At 39.6% G+C, this 23,655-nt stretch overlaps 1 protein-coding gene across 5 annotated transcripts in view; it reads right to left on the reverse strand.

Annotated features, from left to right (window-relative positions):
* Rbm6 (RNA binding motif protein 6) overlaps window positions 1-23,655 on the reverse strand; it is a 127,376-nt gene that overhangs the window by 37,173 nt on the left and 66,548 nt on the right. The window lies entirely within an intron of this gene.

The raw sequence follows: 23,655 nt of genomic DNA on the forward strand, positions 1-23,655 counted from the left end.
GCCAGATGACCAGTTGGTGAATGTCAGCATAGGATTCAGTTAGGTCTCTAGAGAAGAGCCTCTTGGCTCATTTATTCACCAACTCGTGCTTGGTATTAGGAACAGGTAATCTATTCTCAGGAGTCAATCAGGAAAGAGATCTGTATATAGGAAGAGTCAAGGTTGAAATTCTCTGTTATGCTCTATCCGCAAAGAAAAAACTGGTAAATGTAACACCTTTCGAAATTGGAAGACAGGGCATCTATCTCACTTGGGAGAGCATGGGCTCTCCCAAAACTCAGGAAGTAGATAGAGGCAGGAGTATTATTAGTTCAAAGCCAGCATGATCTACAGGCAAGTTCCTGGCCAGCCAATGCTACACAATAAGACCCTGCCCTCCAAAAGTATTAATACATAAATAGTAACAAACAAAAACACAAAACCAGGCTGGCACCATAGCTTAGTATGTAAGGTGCTTACCACCATGCCTGACAAACTGAGTTCAATGCACAGAACCCATATGGTAGAAGAGGACTGACTGATTCCTACACGTTGTCCTCTGACTTCTACATGCACTCCATGGCACACTACCTACTAATACACTTTGTCTCTTTGTCTCTCTCTCTTTTTCTGAGACAGAGTTTCTGTAGGTAACAGGCCTCCCTGGCTCTCCTGGTACTCATTTTGTAGACCAGGCTGGCCTTGAGATCTGCCTGCCTTTGGGATTAAAGGCCTGTACCACCAGGCCTGGCTAACTTTGTCTCTTAAATAAATGTAAAAACCAAAACCCAAACCAAACCAAAACAACAACAACAAAATGCTAAAACACCAGGTGGTGATGGTGCATGCCTTTAATCCCAGCACTCAGGAGCCAGGCCTTTAATCCCAGCACTCAGGAAGCAGAAGCAGTGAATCTCAGAGAGTTCGAAGACAGCCTGGTCTACAGAGCAAGTTCCTGGATGGCCAGGACTACAAAGAGAAACAAAAACAAACAAACAAACAAACAAAAAAGAAAGAGAGAAAAAAAGAAAAGCTAAAACAGTGTGGACTCTGGAGTAGGCTCTCTAGATTTGAATCTTGCCTCTACTCCAAGATCTTCAGAAAGGGAGGAAATCTGTAAAGTGGGATTAACAATTTTTTTTCGTTTTTTTTTTTTTTTTGTTTTTTCGAGATAGGATTTCATTGTGTATCCCTGGCTGTCACTGGAACTCACTTAGTAGACCAGGCTGGCCTTGAACTCAAGAGATCCGCTTGCCTCTGCCTGGATTAATGTCGTGAGCCACAATTGCCTAGCCAGGGATTAACATTTTTTTTTTTTTGTTTGTTTGTTTTTTTGAGAAAGGGTTTCTCTGTGTAGCTTTGGAGTCTTTTCTGGAACTCACTCTGTAGCCCAGGCTGGCCTCGAACTCACAGAGATCTGCTTTGCCTCTGCCTTCTGAGTGCTGGGATTAAAGACGCACCACCACCCAGCTAACAATTCTTAACTCACCAGATAATGGTAAAGATTATGTTAATTAGTCCATGTAAAAAGCCTACCATAGGGGCTGGAGAGATGGCTCAGAGGTTAAGAGCACTGACTGCTCTTCCAGAGGTCCTGAGTTCAATTCCCAGCAACCACATGGTGGCTCACAACCATCTGTAATGAGATCTAGCACCCCTCTTCTGTATACATAATAAATAAATCTTACAGTCATGGTATGTATTCACTCATAGGTGGATTCTAGATATAAAATAAAGAACAATCAGACCACAACCCATAGAACCATAGAGGCTATATATATAGCATGGAGGTCCCTAGGACGACTGTGGCTTATAATAAATTTCAGTTTTTCTCAATTATTGAAAAAAAAAAAAATAGCCAAATGAATGGAAACACATGAACTATGAACCAAAGGTTGAGGGGCCCCCAGCTGGATCAGGCCCTCTGAATAGGTGAGACAGTTGATTGGCTTGATCAGTTTGGGAGGCAACTAGGCAGTAGGACCAAGTCCTGTGCTCATTGCATGAGTTGGCTGTTTGAAACCTGGAGCTTATGCAGGGACACTTGGCTCAGTCTGGGAGGAAGGGACTGGACCTGCCTGGACTGAGTCTACCAGGTTGATCGCAGTCCGCGGGGGAGGACTTGTCCTGGAGGAGGTGGGAATGGGGGGTAAGCTGGGGGTAAGGGGAGGGGGTGGGAGGGGGGAGAATAGGGGAACCCATGGCTGATATGTAGAACTGAATAGTATTGTAAAATAAAAAAAATAAAATTATATATATATATATATGTGTATATATATATATGTGTGTGTGTGTGTGTGTGTGTGTGTGTGTGTGTGTGTGTGTGAGGGCTTAAATAAATGTTGATTTCTTTGAACACTAAATTCTCAAAAAAGGACTAGGATCAGTAGGTGCAACTAGATGGGGTCAAATACTCACTACTTTGCCTTACTAGTTTGTCAGGTAGAACATTTCACAAACTATTTCAGTCTTAGAGACTAAGCTTTCAAAAATAGGGTCTCTCTATTTAGTCCTGGCTAGACCCAGGTTAGCCTCAAACTCAAGAGATCACCAAACTTTGCCTCACTAGTGTTGGATTTAAAGAAGTATCTTACTACTCCCAGCCAGAATCTTTACCTGATAACACTGTGTTAGTTGTTAAATTGTTGGTCCATGTCTTAAAACTCCACACTAAACCTCGCTGGCTTTTTATCAGCACCAAACATGTAGCTAATATAGCTTAATAAGTTTTTGTTATGTACACAGAGGACTGAACAGAATCATTTTCAGAGGCCCAGAATGTTCCCCTGGAGGGAGATATCGCTTTCAGAGTACACAGCTATGTACCCAACCCCCAAAACATGAGGTGTGTCATTTGAACAGTGAACAACAGTCATCAGGCAAAGCACTACTGTGAATTTGAATATTCTGAATTCACCACTTGGAGGTATCAGTAGATTTAGGAATTTCTAAGTCATGGGATACTTTTTATAATTCTCAAAAGACAAATATGTTGCTTCAGCAGTTTCAATGAATAACTTTTTTTTTGTTTTTGTTTTTGTTTTTGTTTTGTTTTTCGAGACAGAGTTTCTCTGTGTAGCTTTGCGCCTTTTTCCTGGAACTCACTTGGTAGCCCAGGCTGGGCTCGAACTCACAGAGATCCACCTGGCTCTGCCTCCCGAGTGCTGGGATTAAAGGTGTGCGCCACCACCGCCCAGCTCAATGGATAACTTTTTATCACAGGAATGAACTATTCTACCCTAACCAGAAGTCCTCAAAGGTATGCCAACTTTGAGATTATCTCATATGTTTCAAAAGGGGCCTCTCTTCTCTCTCTTTGCAGACAGGGTCTTACTGTGTAGCTCTAGCTAGCCTGGAACTCACAGAAATCATCCTACCTCTGCCTTCTGAGTGATGGGAATAAAGGCATATACTACCACACTTAACTTAGTTTTCATTTTGCTTAAACTTCCAGCAGTTCTCAGGTCTCTACTTACCCAGGACTGGAATTACAGGCATGTGCCAACAAGCTCAGCTTAAAAGCAATAATTCCTCATCTTCTCCTACAGCTCAAGTAGCCTTTATATATTTTTTCAGCCTTTATATTCAATCTGCACACACTAGATATCAAGCTACAATGAAACTGCTAAAGATTGTGAAATGGTTTTAATATTTCTGCTGAAGAACAGCCAATTGTTCTAGTAAGAACAGTCATGGGAAAAGTTTAAACAAAAAAAATCAGGGTTATCTATGGCTTGATTACCTAATTATCATCAAACACGGGTAGCTCCAATATACAAAGTATACCTGTAAGATCTATTCACTACACCCCTTCCCAACTCTGCCAGCCCTTTTCCAGATATCAGTGTCTCCAAGGAATTAACCTGTAGGGAGATGAATTAATAAATTAAACTAACAGAATTTTTAGTGGTTGTCTACTTGTAATTGTCTATTATCTATCATTTTCAGATATTAAGAATGTTTATTCATCATGTAAAAGATCACTAGGCTAAAAAAGCAAAGGTACTATGAAGGCCATTAGTCTAACTAAACATGGTAGCCTAGTTCCTAAAGAAGTATCATGTGCCAGGTGGTGGTGGTGCTCGCCTTTAATCTCAGCGCTGGGGAGGCAGAGCCAGGCGGATCTCTGTGAATTGAAGGCCAGCATGGTCTACAAGGAACGAGATCCAGGACAGGCACCAAAACAACAAAGAGAAACTGTCTTGAACGCCACCCCTCCCCCCCCCAAAAAAAGTATCATGTATTTAAAAGTAAAATCCAAGACATACCTTTTCTACAGTGCTAGATTAAGTTTATATTAAACTAAAAACCACAAACCCTCCTCAAGTCCAAAATCCTGTGTCTTGGTTAGGGTTGGTATTGCTATGACAAAACACCATGATCATAAAGCAAGTGAGGGAGGAAAGGGTTTATTCAGTTTACACTTTCACATTGCTGTTCACCACAGAAGAAGTTGGGAAAAGAACTCAAACAGGGCAGGATCCTGGAGGCAGGAGCTGATACAGACAGAGGCCATGGAGGAGTGCTGTTCTTGGGTTGCTCTGCATGTTTTCTTATAGAACCCAGGACCACCAGCCCAGGGTTGGCACCACCTACCATGGGCTGAGGCCTCCCCATTGATCACTAATTGAGAAATTGCCTTACAGCTGGATCTCATGGAGGCATTTCCTCAAATGAGGATTTAAACAATACCTATCCACAAATTCAGCCCTACAGAAAGCACCAGAAGGAAAAATCCAACCTAAAGAAGCTAAACACACTCATGAAAACTCAGGCAATAGATAATCCCACACCAACAAATACCAAAGAAGGAAAACGCAACACTACCACAAAAACAAAACAAAACAAAACAGGAATTAACAATCACTGGTCATTAATATCCATCAATATCAATGGTCCTAACTCACCTATAAAAAGACACAGACTAATGGAATGGATAAGAAAACAGGATCCATCCTTCTGCTGCATACAAAAAACACCTTAACTTCAAAGAAAGACACTACCTAGGAGTAGGGCTGGGAAAAGGCTTTCCAATCAAATGGACCAAAGAAACAAGCTGGTATAGCTATCCTAATATCTAATACAATAGACTTCAAACTAAAATCAATCAAAAGAGATCAGGATGGACATTACATATTTATCACAGGAAAAATCCACCAAGATGAAGTCTCGATTCTGAACATTTATACCCCAAATACAAAGGCATCCACATTCATAAAGGAAACATTACTAAAGCTTAAATCGCACATCAAACCCCACACATTAGTAGTGGGAGATTTCAACACACCACTCTCACCAAAAGACAGATCTACCAGATTGAAACTTAACAAAGAAATAAAGGCGTGCTGGGATCAAGAAAAATGGGCCTTGGTGGTTTGTGTTCCTGGAGTTATGTCCATACCACTAGATGCCCACAAACTCCAGAAGAGAATTTGACATCGCTGCTGCCGTTGTTGCTGCTATAGCTGTGGCAGCCACAGCTGCTGTTTCTGGGATTGCCATTTCATAATTGGTTACTACAGCTAGCACAATGGAGACCCTGACAGCAAAAGTAGCTACCACAATTAGTTAATCTTTCATTTTATTGGGCATGATAAATTTAATTCAATAGTTATATACATTTTGAGTGGCTTTGAAAATTATAAATTTATAAACTCAAGTTCCATTTGCTTTTGGGATACCATCTTACAAGGACTCCAATTTGCAGTAAAGCTCATTAAGGAAGGGAATGGTTCAGTTGCCTTTAGCCTAGTGGCTATGGGTGGGTTAGGACTTCTGTTGGTCTTTTCCGTGTCGAACACACAGATTGCAAGCCCAGTGCCACTTTGAGATCTTTGGCAGCAGTTAACTCTGCAGCTCACACAAGATTGAGCTTATATGATAATGAGTATTCAGAGACGGGTAATGCCTGGGGGGTGCTCACCAACCCAAGACAGAGCGCCTGGGCAGGCGTCTCCATGACGGGTAAGGTGACCTGCTGACTTCCCACGCAACGTAAGTCAGAAGCTCATTTTTTAGTAAAAGGGGGACCGGTAGGGCCCAGGCCCCCGTTTTGGGTAACTGTTGCCTTGCTTGCTGACCTTGACCTTGGTATCCTCCCTATGCTAATTCCCTGCCGGGTTCCACCCTCCTGAATGCTTAAGGGAAGTTCCTTGTCTGTGTATTCTGCATATTGGGCGTTAACAGCTTAGATGCAAGATTGCAAAACATCAGTAGCCAACTTCTGCCCTCCGGGGTTCCCCCACTGTGCTATAAGCCTTTATTTAAGACCTCCTACCCCCTTCAATAAATGGCATTCGGCATTCAAAAAAAAAGAAAGACAGAAAGAAAGAAAGGACCTAACAGATGTTATGACTCAAATGGACTTAATAGATCTCTACAGAACATTCCATTATAAACACAAAAGAATATACCTTCTTCTCAGCACCCCATAGAACCTTCTCTAAAATTGACCACATGTTTGGTCACAAAGCAAATCTCAACATATACAAAAACATTGGAATAACCTCCTGTATCTTATTGGACCACCATGCCTTAAAGTTAGAATTCAACAACAACAAAAATTATAGAAAGCCTACAATCTCATGGAAACTGAATAATGCCCACCTGAAACACCAATGGGTCAAGGAAGAAATAAAGAAAGAAATTAAAGATTTCCTAGAATTCAATGAAAATACAACATACCCAAACTTATGGGACACTATGAAAGCAGTGCTAAGAGGAAAATTCATAGCTCTAAATGCACACATAAAGAAGATGGAGAAATCTCATACCAATGAGTTAAGAGCACAACCGAAAGCTCTAGAACAAAAGGAAACAAACTCACCCAGGAGAAATAGACACCAGGGAATAATCAAATTGAGGGCTTAAATCAATGAAATAGAAACCAAGAGAATACAAAACAAAAAAAACAAAAAAAAAAAAAAAAACAATAAAACAAAGAGTTGGTTCTTTGAAAACAATCAACAAGATAGACAAACTCCTAGCCAAATTAACCAAAAGGCAAAGAGAGAGCACCCAAAGTAACAAAATCAAAAATGAAAAGGGAGAAATAACAACAGACAACAAGGAAATCAAGTCATACTTCGAAAACCTGTACTCCACAAAATTGGAAAATCTGGAAGAAATGGACAATTTTCTGGATAAATACCACATACCATCGTTAAATCAAGACCAGATAAACTATTTAAATAGACCAATAACCCCCAAAGAAATAGAAACAGTCATCAAAAGTCTCTCAACCAAAAAAAAAAAAAAAAAAAAAAAAAAAGCCCAGGACACATGATTTCAGTGCAGAATTCTACCTGATTTTCAAAGAAGAACTAATTCCAATACTCTTCAAATTGTTCCACACAATAGAAACAGAAGGAACATTACCAAACTCTTTTTATGAGGCTACAGTTTCCCTGATACTCAAACCACTCAAAAATGCAACAAAGAAAGAGTATTACAGACCAATCTCCCTCATGAACATTGATGCAAAAATACTCAACAAAATATTGACAAAGCAAATCCAAGAACACATCAAAAAATTGTCCGGGATGACCAAGTAGGTTTCATCCCAGGGATGCAAGGATGGTTCAACATATGAAAATCTGTCAATGTAATACACCATATAAACAAACTTGTGGTGGTATTGTGTTCCCCAAAATATTGTGTACCCTCATAAACTTATCTGGGGTCAGAGAACAGAAAAGCCACTAGATACTTAGGATAGGCAGTGGTAGCACACGCCTTTAATCCTAGCATTCCAGAGGCAGAAATCCATGTGTTCAAGGAATACAGCCAAGCATGGTGACTCATGCCTTTAATCCCAGAAAGCAAGCCTTTAACCCCAGGGAGTGATGGTAGAAAGCAGAAAGGCATATAAGGCATGAGGACCAGAAACTAGAAGCATTTGGCTGGTTAAGCTTTTAGGTTTTGAGCAGCACAGTTCAGCTGAGAGCCATTCGGATATGAGGATACAGAGGCTTCCAGTCTGAGGAAAAAAGATCAGCTGAGAAGTTGACCAGGTGAGGTTAGCTGTGGCTTGTTCTGTCTCTCTGATCTTCCAGTATTCACCCCAATAACTGGCCTCAGGTTTGATTTAATTAATAAGACCTTTTGAGATTCCTGCTACACAAACTGAAAGGAAAAAAAACTACAAGATCATCTCATTAGATGCTGAAAAAGCCTTTGACAAAATACAACACCCCTTCATGATAAAAGTCTTAGATCAGGAATACAAGGAACATTCCTAAACATAATAAAGGCAATTTACAGCAAGCCAACAGCCACCATCAAATTAAACGGAGAGAAACTCAAAGCGATACCACTGAATTCAGGAACAAGACAAGGCTGTCCACTCTCCCCATATTTATTCAATATAGTACTTGAAGTTCTAGCTAGAGCAATAAAACAACAAAAGGAGATCAAAGGGATACAAATTGAAATGGAAGAAGTCAAACTTTCACTATTTGCAGATGATATGATAGTATACATAACTGACCCCAAAAATTCTACCAGGGAACTCCTACAGCTGATAAACTCATTCAGTAAAGTGGCAGGATACAAGATCAAATAAAAAAAATCAGTAGCCCTCCTATAAACAAATGATAAAAGGGCTGAGAAAGAAGTCAGAGAAACATCACCCTTTACCATAGCCACAAATAATATAAAATACCTTGGGATAACACTAACTAAACAAGTGAAGGACCTTTTTGATAAGAACTTTAAATCTCTAAAGAAAAAAATTGAAGAAGATATCAGAAAATGGAAGGATCTCCCATGCTCATGGATAGGTAGGATTAACACAGTAAAAATGGCAATCTTACCAAAAGCAATCTACAGATTCAATGCAATCCCCATCAAAATACCAACACAATTCTTCACAGACTTGGAAAGAAAAATACTCAACTTCATATGAAAAAAAAAAAAAAAAAAAAGACTCAGGATAGCTAAAAGAATCCTGTATAATAAAGCAACCTCTGGAGTCATCACCATCCCTGACATCAAGCTCTACTATAGAGCTAAGGTAATAAAAACAGCTTGGTACTGGTATAAAAACCGACATACAGACCAATGGAATCGAATTGAAGAGCCTGACATTAATCTACGCACATATGAACACCTGATTTTTGACAAAGAAGCCAAAACTATACAATGGAAAAAAGAAAGTATCTTCAACAAATGGTGCTGGCATAATTAGATGTCAATATGTAAAAGATTACAAATAGATCCATATCTGTCACCATGCACAAAATTCAAATCCAAGTGGATCAAAGACCTCAACATAAATCCAGCTACACTAAACTTAACAGAAGAGAAAGTAGGAAGTACTCTTGAACATATTGGCACAGGAGATCACTTCCTAAATATAACACCAGCAGCACAGACACTGAGCACAACAGTTAATAAATGGGACCTCTTGAGACTGAGAAGCTTTTGTAGAGCAAAAGACATGGTCAATAAGACAAAAAGACAGACTACAGAATGGGAAATGACCTTCACCAACCCCAATCTGACAGAGGACTTATCTCCAAAGTATATAAAGAAACTAGACACTAAAATACTGAACAATCCAATTAAAAAATGGGCTGAAGAGCTAAATAGAGAATTCTCAAAAGAAGAATCACAAATAGTTGAAAGACATTTAAAGAAATGCTCAAAATCCTTAATCATCAGAGAAATGCAAATCAAAACAACTTACACCTGTCAGAATGGTATGATCAAAAACACTAATAACAGTCAATGATGGAGAGGATGCGGAGCAAAGGGAACACTCTTCCACTGTTGGTGGGAATGCAAACTTGTATAACCACTGTGGAAATCAGTATGGCGGTTTCTCAGAAAATGGGGAATCGATCTACCTCAAGACCCAGCCATATCACTCTTGGGCATATACCCAAAAAATGCTCAATCATACCACAAAGATACATGCTCAACTATGTTCATAGCAGCACCTGGAAACAACCTAGATGCCTGTCAACTGAAGAATGGATTAAGAAAATGTGGGGGCTGGAGAGATGGCTCAGAGGTTAAGAGCACTGGCTACTCTTCCAAAGGTCCTGAGTTCAATTCCTAGCAACCACATGGTGGCTCACAGCCATCTGTAATGAGATCTGGCACCCTCTTCTGGCCAGCAGGCATACATGCAGACAGAACACTGTATACATAATAAATAAATCCTAAAAAAAAAAAAAAAAAAGAAAGAAAGAAAGAAAATGTGGTACATATACACAATGGAGTACTACTCAGTAGAAAAAAAAAACAATGACAGCATGAAATTTGCATGCAAATGGATGGAACTAGAAAATATCATCCTGGGGTTCGGGATTTAGCTCAGTGGTAGAGTGCTTGTTATAGCAAGCGCAAGGCCCTGGGTTTGGTCCTTAGCTCTGGAAAAAAAAAAAAAAAAAGAAAGTATCATCCTGAGAGAGGTAACCCAAACACAGAAGGACAAACATGGTATGTACTCACTCATAAGTAGATTCTAGATATAAAGCAAAGAACAATCAGACTGCAACCCACAGAACCAGGGAGGCTATATAGCAGGGGGACCCTAGGATGACTGTAGCTTATAGTAGGCTTTGGTTTTACTCAATTACTGGGCAAGCCTCAATCAAACATTTTACAATTAGGATAAGAATTTATACTGTATCAAGCTGATAATAGAAAAATAAATTAAAAAAAAAAAGGAGGGAAAAAGCAGTCATGATGACCAAAAAAAAAAAAAAAAAAAAAAAAAGGTACAAAGCATCTTAATCTCAGTGCCAGCCTCTCTCCTAGGTCTGACTGATAACATAGGACAGTGTTTAACTCCATACCAATTAGGGAGTTAAGATTTATTACATGTGTGTTGTTGGGATGAATTTTTTTTATCATTTTCTTGAAAATTGGAATATGACCTTAAAATAACTCCTATATTCAACACGAAAGAGTCTGTTGGGTATATATTAGCTGTGAAGAACAAAGAGGAGCCAACACGAAAGAATTGAAAAGAAAAGAGAAAAGAAACCATCAACAGGTTTGAGTGTGTCTTTTTCCTAAGCTCCTCAGATAGAAAAGTCTAATTTACACCAACACTGGGGATTTTTTAAAAAAAATAAATCCTGTGCTGTCTGGAGGCTGGAACTCCAGGATAACAATAAGATATGCCTCACTTTCTAGTAACCAAGCCTCAAGAATTCTTAAGGTACTGGGAAGTACAAGACCACTGCCACCACTGAGACTATGATTGCTGGGTAACATAGAGGACCTTTCCATTAAACATTAAACTACACACAGAAAGAAAGAGGTTCATAAGTAGAAGAAAATATGTAAGTTTTGTGAGTGTAACTCACACTGAAAAATCACAATCCCTTTGCTGACTTTTCTTGCAAACACAGGATGAGAGGATGAGGTCACTGATGGCTAAGAACTAGCACTGTTGAGTGGAAATAATAACCTTTATTTATAGAACAATTCATTATAAAGTCATTCTTCACAACTATCATCTCAACTTCACTCAATTCTCCTGAGTAGACTATACATAAAACCTATTCACATGGAATAGCCTATCCAAGATTACAGAGCTAGTTAGCAATATATATAGTAGAAAAGTCAGATTTTCTTTTTAACTAGGCTTCTTTCTTTGCTTCATGACATTTGCTACACCAGTGAGGTAGTTTCTGAAGATGCTGAAGATAAAAGATTAAAGAAATTCACAGGCAATGAACCCAGAATAAGTTTACAGAGACTGTCATCAAAGGTTGCTTCTTCTTCTTCTTCTCCTCCTCCTCCTCCTCCTCTTTTTGTGAGACAGGGTTTCTCTGTGTAGCTTTGTGCCTTTCCTGGAACTCACTTTGTAGACCAGGCTGGCCTCGAACTCACAGAGATCCGCCTGCCTCTGCCTCCCGAGTGCTGGGATTAAAGGCGTGAGCCACCACTGCCCTGTCAAAGTTTGCTTCTTTTGCTGTTATTTATTTTTTTTTTTTTAAAGATTTCTTTTTATTGTGTATGTGTCTGTGCATGTGAATGCAGAGACCCAAGGAGACTAGAGGATAGAGCCTCCCTGGAACTTCAGTTATAAGCAGTTGTCACCCACCTGATGTTGGGTGGTAGGAACTAAATTCAGGTCTTCTGCAGGAATAGTATATACTCTTAACTATTGAGTCACCTCTCTAGTCCTTGTTGTTGATATATAGAGACAGAGTTTCACTATATAGCCCACCTTAGCCTCCAACTTATGATCATCTTGCCTCAGCCTCCTGAGAGCTGGGATTACAGGCATGTGCTATTATGCTCATCAGACCTTGCTTCTTGAGAGCACTGCTGAGCTCCCAAACTAGCTCTCAAAGTGATAGTTCTGCTCTTCAAGTTTCTAAACTTACTTTAGATGTTTTGCTGTGAGGTAAACGGTTGCTATCAAGTGGCTGTTACTAGTACATTCAAGTACCATAAAAGTAAAATAATAGCTATTTATTTACTGGTCTAGTAGCCCAGGCTGGTCTTGAACTTCTGATTCTTTTATCTCCACCTCCTTATGTAAGTGCTATGATTATATGTATGTGTCACAGGCCTAGCTCCTATAACATCTTTTTAAAACAGATATATTGGAGTTGAAAGCACACATGTCTCAGTGGTAGACTGCTTGCTTGCCTGACACAAGCAAGACCCTAGGTTCAGCACTGCAAAGCAATCGAATATATGACAGCTCTTTGTCAATAAAAGCATACTTTTTTGTTTGTATGTCGAAACAAGGGTTCTCTATGTAGTTCTGGTGCCTGTCCTGGATCTCGAGCTGTAGACTGGGCTGGCCTTGAACTCACAGAGATCTGCCTGGCTCTGCCTCCTTAGTGCTGGGATTAAAGGCGTGCACCACCACCACCCAGCCACAAAAGCATACTTTTTATAGAATTCTTTTGGGTCTAGCAGTCAAGTCTGTCCCATGTCTCCCGCACCCTACACCCCACCAAAGCAATGCAAGGATTATGTTATGGTTCAATTATTTTTATAAAAGTATTCCCAAAGGCCAAAACTAGACAAGAGCAAGGTGGCACAGATTTTTAATTTTAGAACTCAGGGTGCAGGTGGATCTCTGAGTTGAAGCCAGATTGGTCTACATAGCAAGCTTCAGGCAAAGCAGAGTTACACAATTATATAATGTGACCTGGTGTGTGTGTGTATGTGTAATATTACATACAAGCAAGGTATAGTGGCACACACCTGTAAAGCTGAGGTAGGAGGATCATGAGTTCAAGGCCGGTCTACATTACATTGTAAGCCTGTCACAAAGGAACAAGCAAACAAACAGGACAAAAGGAAAAGAGCAAGAAATGAAGTAGAGAACAGAAATTTTGAGGGGAACATCAAATATTTGCCTTGTGGCAATTCTGTAGTTTAGCTGGTTGATCTTCTCTATCCCCTATGTCTAGACTGCTCTTTGACGGAACTAGATCTGTGATGTCCTTTAAGAATCCAAGTGATGAGGCCAGGAATCCTACTTCAGGGTCCAATTTATTGCCGAGGAACAAAATATTTCAATTTGAGTCATATTACCCCCACATACAAAGTACTGGGATTAAAGGCATGCGCTACCACTGCCTAGCTCTAAGACATGGTTTCTCACTTACCCTGGAGCTCACTGATTATGCTGGGCTGGAGATCCAAGATTCTGCTTGTTTCCACCTTCTCAGTATTGAAATTAAAGGTACACCCTTGTCACACTCCACTTTTTCTAAACTCAGGTCCACATATTTGTACAGTGTATCCTCAGCTCCCCCCCCTTTTTTTTTACTGCAAAGAGGAGGGACCCCACACAGTCTCATGTAGCCTATGCTAAGTTTGAATTTACTATGTAAAGCTGGATTTGAACTCCTGATCCTTCTGCCTCCACCTCCAGTAAGCATGTACTACTATGTCCCGTTTTGTGCTTAAAAATTTACTTTTAAACTTTTATTTTTATTTTGTGTGTATAGGCATTTTGCCTGCACATCTTTTTGTGCACCACACATGTGCAATATCCTTAGAAGTCTGAAAGGGTGCCAGATCTCCTGAAATTGGAGTCATTGATGGTTTTAAGCCTCCATGTGGGTGCCAGGTATCAAACATAAGTCCTCTAGAAGAGCAGCCAGTGCTCTTAACTGCTAAGCAATCTCTCCATTCCCTCACTTGTGTTATCCAATCTACCCACCCACCCACCCATCCATCCATCCATCTATCCACCCACTTATTTATTTATTGAGACAGGGCTTCTCTGTGTAGCCCTGGCTGACCTGGAACTCACTATCTGGACCAGGCTGCCTTAAATTCAGAGACCTACCCGTCTCTGCCTCACAAGTGCCAGGATTAAAGACATACTCCATCAAGCCTGGTTTACTTGTGTTTTTCAAAGCAAGATGGCAACTCTGTTTTACTGAGCCCTAATATAGCAGGCTTTCATCTTAGGCCACTAACCAGCTTCCAAATCATGACATGCAGACTTAATATTAGTTATGAATGCTCAGCCTTAGCTTAGGCTCGTTTCTTGCTAGGTCTTTTAACTTAACTGTTTCTCTTCAGTTACATTTTTTCTTGGGGATTTTTACCTTTCTTTCATTGTTTATGTCCTACTTTCACTGCTTCCTCCACGTCTGGCTGGCTGGCGGCTGTCTGCCTGGCCTTGGGTGTCTCCCTTTTTCTCTTCTCTCTCTTTTTCTTTCTCTATTTATTCTCTCTGCCCACCAGTCCTGCTTATCCCTCTACTGCCTAGCTATTGGCTGTTCAGCTTTTTATTACACCAATTAGGTGCCTTAGGCAGGCAAAACAACACATCTTTACATTGTTAAATAAATACAGCATAAACACCTTTACATAGTTAAAGGACTATTCCACAACACCCTACTCAGTACAGTCAAAATTAACCAAGGCTTCAAGATGCATTTGGCTTCAGGAACACAATACATTGGAGGCCAGTCCTTGATATATGGAATTATTTATTTTAGCAGTGTCTAGCACTGAGAACATAGCTTACCCACTTAATTACCATTCGCAATCTTGTGTGTGTGTGTGTGTGTGTGTGTGTGTGTGTGTGTGTGTGAGAGAGAGAGAGAGAGACTTTTGTGTTTAAAAATTTCCACAATATGTTATCTGTGGGGGAGGGTGACATACCGCATTATGTATACATGTGGAGGTCAGAGGACGACTTGTAGCAGTCAATTTTCCCCATCTACCATGTGGGTTCTAGTGATCAAACTGAGTCATCTCACTTACCTTTACTTATGTTTTTGGTTTTTTTGATTTGGTGTGGGGAAGGGTGGTGGTGGTAGTAGTAGGGAGACAGGCTAGTCTCCAAGTTGCTATGTAGGTGATGATGGCCTTAATTCCTGATCCCCTAACTATTGGGCTTACAGACATGTTTTACCACGTACGTTTCCCTCTTACCCCAATTATTTTATTTTTATTTTAAATATCCTATTTCTAAAAAAAAAAAAAATCTTTTGTCATTACCAAAGAAAACTAATGATCTAGTCTTGGAGATAACTGCATTAACTTATTTCTAAGAAGAATAGACATGTCTTTCAGATCTGCAAGGCTCTTCCATTCAATTTTCATTTGTGGCAAAAACAGAGGTAAAATATAAACAAGACAAATAAACATAGCAGCTTCCCACGCTTATCCTTGGTTTCACTTTCCAGCTTCAGTTGCCCATAGTCAACCAGTCTAATATATTAAACACAAATTCAAGACAAACAATTCATCAGGTTTCAACTACATATAGTTTTGAGTAGCAAGATAAAACTTTCCATTTTCCAGTTCCATCAGGTCTGAGACATACTCACACTATTCACAGTGCATTGATCATTTAGTAGCAGCATGTTATCAGATTACTATCTTAGATTCTTGAGATTGTGTGCATTCAGATAGTATAGTGTAGAAAGATGTGCTATCTCATTATCACAGTTCTAAGTAACATTCCAATAGTCCTTACTTTGTTAATAATGGGCACATATGTGGAAGAAATAATGCTCACAATTTGAATATAGTAAAGAAAAGCTTTTTGTTTGTTTGTTTTTCAAGACAGGGTTTCTCTGTCTATCCCTGGCTGTCGTGAAACTCACTTTGTAGACCAGGCTGTCTTTGAACTCAGAGTCCCATCTGCATCTGCCTCTGCCTCTCCAGTGCTAGGATTAAAAGGTGTGTGCCACCACTATCAGGCATAAAGTTCTATCTTTAATCAAAAAAGTTAAGCTCTCAATTTAATAAAGAAAGGGGGAAAAAGCCTATATTTTGACTTCTACAGTTTGTAATAATAAATTTTTTATCCATTAAATTATGAAGGTGAGTAGTAAGTACTTAGGCATTAATTTGTGTTATGTAGGAACAAAATATGGGAAAACAGTATAAACAGGATTCATCTGTGGCTTCAGATACCTACTGAGTACAGAATGTGTTCTTTTTGGATAAATGAAACTACTGTAATCAAAACAGCCAAAGGAAGCTGAGCATAGCAGTATATGCATATAGGGCCAGTTGGTCAGAACTGAAGCAGGAGCATTGCTGAAACCCTGGCATTTGAGATCAGTTTGGGTGACACAGGGAGACTCAGAACCCATAGCTTTTTTGGTTTTTGTTTTTGTTTTTTGAGAGAGGGTTTCTCTGTGTAACAGCCCTGGCTGTCCTGGAACTCACTCTGTAGACCAGGCTGGCCTCCAACTCACAGAGATCTGCCTGCCTTTGCCTCCCAAGAGGCAAGGCGTGCTCCACCACCACTCAGCTGACCTACAGCTTTAAAACAAAACAAAAAAACCTTTTTATATCATTTATTTATTTATGTATGTGTACACATCTGCATATGAGCACACATGTTTACATGTGGAGATCAGAGGGAAACTTGGGAATTGGTTTATTCGTCCCACCATATGGGTTCCAGGGATTAAATTCAGGTCATAAGGGTTGGCAGCAAGTGCCTTTACACAGTGAGCCATCTCTCACCCAACCAAGACAGTACCACTTTAACAATACACATACACAAACAACAAACTAGCCAAAGGTGTGACAGAAATTGAAACTAACAGGTAGATACGGTATTCCTTCACTAAAGACATTTCACTAAAAAGAAAATATATTAGCTGCAGCTATTAATACTCAGAACAACTTAAGAATGTGCCTCACAAAAAATAAAAAACTTGTTTGCTTTACAGGTAGAAGTCTCACTAGACAGTCTTACCTGGCTGGGCACTCACTCTGTAGAAGAGGCTAGGCTTGAACACCCACAGATCAACCTGCCTAATGTCCTCATGCTCCTGTAGCAAGCCTCTCACCAACTGAGCTGTCTCCCAAGCCCAAAAGGTATTTGTTAGAGAAGAGCTTGGGTATGTATGTATTTCAGTGATGGAGAACTTGCCTAGCATGTGCAAGGCCCTGGGTTCAATCCCCAGTATGTAGGGAAGGGGTGTAAATAAGGTATCTTTTTGGTATAAAAACTATTAAAATTTCTAAGATGTTAAATGATTATAAAGATGAAATTGTCCAATAAAATATTGTGAAAAAGAACCCATTAAATGGAGAACTTAAAACAATATGAGGAAGCAGCTATGTACATGGATTTTCTGATGCAGGCTCAATATTGTGTTCAGTTTCACTGAAGGACTGCGTCAGCATGAACCAATCAGAGACTTACAGGAAGATAGTCAAGATATAATTTACAAGTAATTTACATAATGCCTTCCAAGAGATTCTGATTCAGTGTTCTATTTCTTCTGTGGGGCAACTTTGTTAAACAACAAATACATTTTGAGAAACTAAGCATTGAGGCTTTAGCGGTGACTGCTAATGCTCTCCTGAAGATTATGGTTTTTGTTTGTTTGAGATGGGTTTGTGTAGCCCTAGCTGTCCTGGAACTCTCTGTGGATTTCAGTTGACCTAGAGATCATCCTGCTTCTGCTTCCTAAGTGCTGGGATTAAAGGGTGTGCACCACCACTGCCTGATGGAAGAGTATGCTTTACTGTGGGAAGATAATAGACAAGTACATTAGCATATACACTACACAACTTGGTTTGGGTAGTGGTGCTGGAGATTAAACCCAGGGTCTAGTACATGGCAGGCATACACTTTACTATCACTGACCTATACTCTCAGCCCTGTTCTATGATAGTCTGATGGCAAAGGAACAGAATGAAAAGAATCCTCTAATGCTGCTGGCAATGAAAGGAACCAAACAGAATAAACTCTATATCAACTGTGTTGACAATTCCTGAGAAATAAAGTTCATTATGAATTGCATACAAGATGATGCTGTGTAGTAATCTGATTTCAAGCATTCCATCCTGGAGAGAAGTTCATTAATACTTAAGGAAAAAAAAAAAAAGAGAGAAAGAGAGATTTAGGAAGGAGATGGCTCAATGTAAAAGCACTTGCCACTACCCCCGAAAACCTGAGTTTGATCCTCAGAAGCCAATGGCAAAAGGGGAGAAATGATTCTTGAAAGTTGTCTTCTGATCTCCATATACAGCATGTGCATGTTTGTGCATGCACACAAAATAAATAAATATTTAAAAAGAAACAAGTAAACAAAACTTCCATGTCCTAGGAAGTTCCTGTAACTTAGAAGACTTAATTTAAGATCTTCCCCCAAGGCTCTATAAGCAGTAAACAATTGCTGGCGAGAAGTTTCCTTTAAAGCCAAGCAGTCTAAAAGTTATACAGGAACCATTCCGAGGTGGGCTTTTAGGTCATGCTGTTGCCTTTGAGTTGTCCATACTCCTGATAATTAATACCAATAAATTCACTGGTTTAATAAGCTGGACTCTGGTGGAACTGTTAACTTTGGTCTGTCAAATACATGTTTATTCATGTTTCTCCAGCAAACATCACACAACAAACATATGAAGCTGGAGGTGGGTAAGAGATAAAATGATAAACCACCCTAAGACTGCAAGTAAATTTTTATTCTTGTTGTGATAAACCTGGAGGAAATGTTAGTCTTTTTAGACTAGAGGCATTCCACCTCTGCTTTTGTTTAGGTGAATAAAATACAGAACAACTTAAAGCAGAAAAAGTACATTCAACGTTGTCTTAATTAAGTTTTTTTTGTCACCTTACACAAGATAGAGTTGTCATGGAGGAGAAATTTCAATTGAGAAAATGCCTCCATCAGATTGCTCATAGGCCAAGTCTGTAGTGCATTTTCTTGATTAATGATTGATATGAGGGGGCCCAGATGATCTGGGGTGGTGCCAGCTTTGGGCAGTGGTCCTGGGTGGTACAAGAAAGCAGGTTGAGGAAAGCAGTGAGCCTTCATGGTCCATGCTTCAGTTCCTCCCTCGAGTTCCTGCCTTGGCTTCTCCTGATGATTGTAACCTATAAGCCAAATAAACCCTTTCCTCCCCAAGTCGCTTTTGATCATGGTACTTCATAACAATAAAACCTAATACACCACATACCACACAGTCCCATTCTGTGTAACTCCTAGCATTTGAGTCTACTGATCTTGTATTCAGACTGGTTCTGACATTGATATCAATGGTGGTCTGTTCCAAAGCCTAAGTACGCTCTTACACTGGATTCAAATTGGCAATCCTAACTCGGGTTCCTGAGTAATGAGTTACAGGTATGCGCCATCATTCCCAGTTTGCAAAATTATTTTTATTTTAGAAAATAAAATAGCCAGGTAGTGGTGGCACATTCCTTTAATTTCAGAACTTGGGAGGCAGAGGCAGGCAGATCTCTGAATTCAAGGCCGGTGTGGTCTACAGAACAAGATCCAGGACAGTCAGGGCTATAAAGAGAAACCCTGTCTCCAAAAAGAAAGAAAGAAAGAAAAATAAATAAACCACTCTTTCAACCATGTAACCTTGTCACCAACATAGGATTTCTATTTTATCCTTCAAATTTGCTACTTTAGTATCAGCTGTTATTTTGTCTTATAAACTGATAAAATGAGAGAGACCTCACAGTAATGATACTTTATGGACATGCAAGCACATCTGATTATAAACCATTTGGTCACAGTTTAGTCACAGGTGCAGAAGATAGCTTGTAGGAACTGGTTCTCTTATTCTACCACATGGGTTCTAAGGACTGAACTCATATTCTCAGGTTTGGTGGCAAGGCCCCATTCTCCCTAAGTCACTTGACCAGCCTTATCCTAAGTGTCTTGGTAAGCACTCTAATTCCAATCTTTCTCCTCTAACCACACACATTTTTGCTAGACTAATTTTCCTCATCACATTCAAATTCCCACCCAAAGTTCTGATTCCCTATATTTCCTAGCTAGAAAAAGACATCATTTTTTTGGGAGATCTGGGGAGATGGCTCATTAGCTGAGTATGCTTGCTGCTTTTCTAGAGGATCTGAATTTGGTTCCTAGTAACCATATTAGGCAGCTGATGACTGCCTATTAACCAACTCCAAGGAATACAAAACCATCTTCTGGCCTCTAACAGTACCTATTACATCATCACAAATATACACATAACTAAAACTAAATCTTTTAAAAAATTATTTTTTATTATTTTATGTATATTTTATTCATATATTTTTAATTTACTACTTTTTATTTATATATTTTATTTATTACTAAGGTTATGCCTGCATGTATGTTTGTATACCACATGCGTGCCTGGTGCCTGAGGAGGTGGTGAGCACCCATGTGAGTGTTGAGAATCACACCTGGGTCATTTGTGCTCTTAACCACTGAGCCATCTCTCCAGCCCCTGAAAATAAATCTTAAACCATTTTCCCCATAACAAGGCAGCCAAAAAATTTGACCAATGTTAATGTAAGTGAATATTAGTTTTACAATTAGTTTTACACATTTAAATTATAAAAAAAGGCCAGTGGGGGGGGGCTGGAGACATGGCTCAGTGGTTAAGAGCACTGACTGCTCTTCCAGAGGACCGGGGTTCAATTCCCAGCACCCACTTGGCAGCTCACAACTGTTTGTAACTCCAGTTCCAGGGGACCCAACACCCTCACAAAGACATACACGCAGGCCAAAAAAAAAAAAAAAAAAAAACAAAACAAAACAAAAAACACCAATGCACATAAAATAAAAATGAATTAAATTAAAAAAAAAAGGCCATTGAGATGTCTCCCACAAACTGTCCTTTGACCTTCATACTCATGCCATAGCACATATGAAAGTATGTTTACAAAATAAATAAATTTAATTTATAAAATGTAATAAATTAAAAAGAATAAAGTGGTCTTAATTATTGCCTTTGGTACCTACGGTGGTAAGCTTCTGTCAGGGGAAATATTAATGACTGATAGTTGTGGTGATGTGGTGATGTATTGGGTTCTCCAATATACTGTGTCTCCCAATAAAACTTGCCTGGAGAGCAGAGGAAAAAGCCAGCCACTATATAGAAGTCAAGCAATGGTAGCACATGCCTTTGATCCTGTCACTTGGCAGGCAGGGATCTGTCTGGATCTCTGTGAGTTCAAGGCCAGACTGGGAACAGAGTCAGGCATGGTGGCACCCGCCTTAAATTCCAAGGCTAGTTAACCATGGAGGTGTGTACAGACAGACAGGAAGTGACCCAGCTGGGCAGGAAAAAGAAGTGATGTAGCTGGACAGAGAGCAAATCAGATGGCAGAACAGCAAAGCATATGGGTAAACAGGAAGTAGCTAACTTTTGGAAGCTGCAGAGTTGATGAGGTGAGGTTAGCTGTGGCTTTCCCTATTTCCCTCATCTCTTAGGTTCTTACCTCTATATCTGGCTTCGTGGTTTTTTTTTTTTTTTTTTTTTTTTTATTAATAAGACCATTTAGAAATTCGTCTACAGAAAGTATCTAGGCAGCAAACGAGGCTTACTTCAAAGGTGACAGACTGAAGAGTCACACAAGTGTCTGAGCCCACTTATACACCAAGAGGAAATAACTTTGAAGTAGTCCAAAATGGAATGAAACTACATGAACAATAAAAATGTGACTAGTGCTAGATTCTTAGACTAGAAAACTGTATAGTGGCTATAATAAAATACGGATACTGCCACTACATGAAACAATGCATTTTAGAAACAGTACTAAAAGCTGAATATGGTGGCACATATCTGTAATCCCAACAGCAGGAAGCTGAGACAAGAAGACTGCTTTGAGTTCAAAGACAACCTCAGTTACATAGAGAATATCAGGCCAGTCTTGCCTTAAAAAAAAAAAAAAAAACTGTCTTGGAAAAAAAGAAAAAAAAGAAATAAAATGGGAGGGGCAGGAGAACGAAAACTAAAACAACAGGGCTGGGAGCTGCTCAGTGGGCAGAGTGCTTCTGTACATAGGCGAAGACTGAAGTTCCGATGCCCAGACATCAGGAAAAACACGATATGAAGTGGAAGGGGTACAGAGCAGTCTGTCTCAAACAAGCGGAAGACCAAAACACCTGGTTATCCTCTGACTTCCACATGTGCATCCCAGTACTTATGGATCCAAACCCCAAATACGAATATGTAAGTACAACACACATATACTATACATGTTTTCCTTCCTTTCTTCCTTAAACCCTAAACACACAAAGAAAGTTAGGACCCAAATTCAATTTGCAGTACTCACATAAGGTGGGTCACAACTACCTTTAAATCGAGCTTCAGTGTACCCAGTGCTCTCTTCCAGCCTTCTCAAGGACCTGCACACTGGGGGCATACACATACATATATAACTCTACATAAAAGAATAATCTTGCCGGGCGGTGGTGGTGCACGCCTTTAATCCTAGGGCTACCAAGTGAGTTCCAGGAAAAGGCGCAAAGCTACCCAGAGAAACCCTGTCTCGAAAAACCAAAACAAAAAACAAAAAAACCTATATGGTGTTAAAATTTTTCTTTTCTTTTTTTTTTCCTTTCTTTCCCCGAGATAGAGTTTCCTGTCCTGGAATTTGCTTTGTAGACCAGGCAGGTCTCTAACTCACAGATCCTCCTGCCTCTGCCTCCCAAGTGTTGAGATTAAAGGTGTGCACCACCACACCCCACTTGTGTTAAAATTTAAGAATGGATATAAAGGATAATGACCAGAAGGGGCAGGAGAAGTTTTCCATATAAGAAGGGATGTTCTCTTTAAAGACCTTGAAATTAGTTAAATGAGATTTTTAAGTAAAAATACATTTATGCTATGATATTTATTGTTATAGACCAAAAAGAAAAAATATCTATGGACATAAAATACCTATGGACATGCTCTTCACATTTGTGCACTTGCCTATTTTATTCAGATTCTTCACAAAGAGTCATTCTAGGTAAAGTAATTATTTTCTATCATGAGCATGATGCTCTAAACAACTGAGCTAACCAGTCAGGTGTTAATCTGGCAATCTTATAGAAAACATAATATTTAAATGCCAACAAAGTTGCTAAAAAATACACTACCTAGTTTGGGGTGTGTGTGTGTGTGTGTGTGTGTGTGTGTGTGTAAGGCAGAGGTGTGTAGGTTTTTTTAAATTTAATTATTATGTATATAGTGTTCTGCCTGAACACCACAAGAGGGAACTAGATCTCATTATAGATGGTTGTGACCCATCATGTGGTTGCTAGGAGTTAAGCAACTCGGGACCTCTGAAAGAGCAACCAGTGCTCTCTTAACCTCTGAGCCATCTCTCTAGCCTGTTAGGTGTGTTCTTCAGTGGCTCTCCATCTTACTCTTTTGAGACAGGGTCTCACTAAACTTGTGCTCAACTGTTAGGCTAGAATGGCTGGCTAGCAAATCCATGAGATCCTTCTGTCTCCAGCTCCCCAACACTAAGATTAG

This window comes from Peromyscus leucopus, chromosome 7 (genome assembly GCF_004664715.2).
Source record: "Peromyscus leucopus breed LL Stock chromosome 7, UCI_PerLeu_2.1, whole genome shotgun sequence".
NCBI lineage: Eukaryota > Metazoa > Chordata > Mammalia > Rodentia > Cricetidae > Peromyscus > Peromyscus leucopus.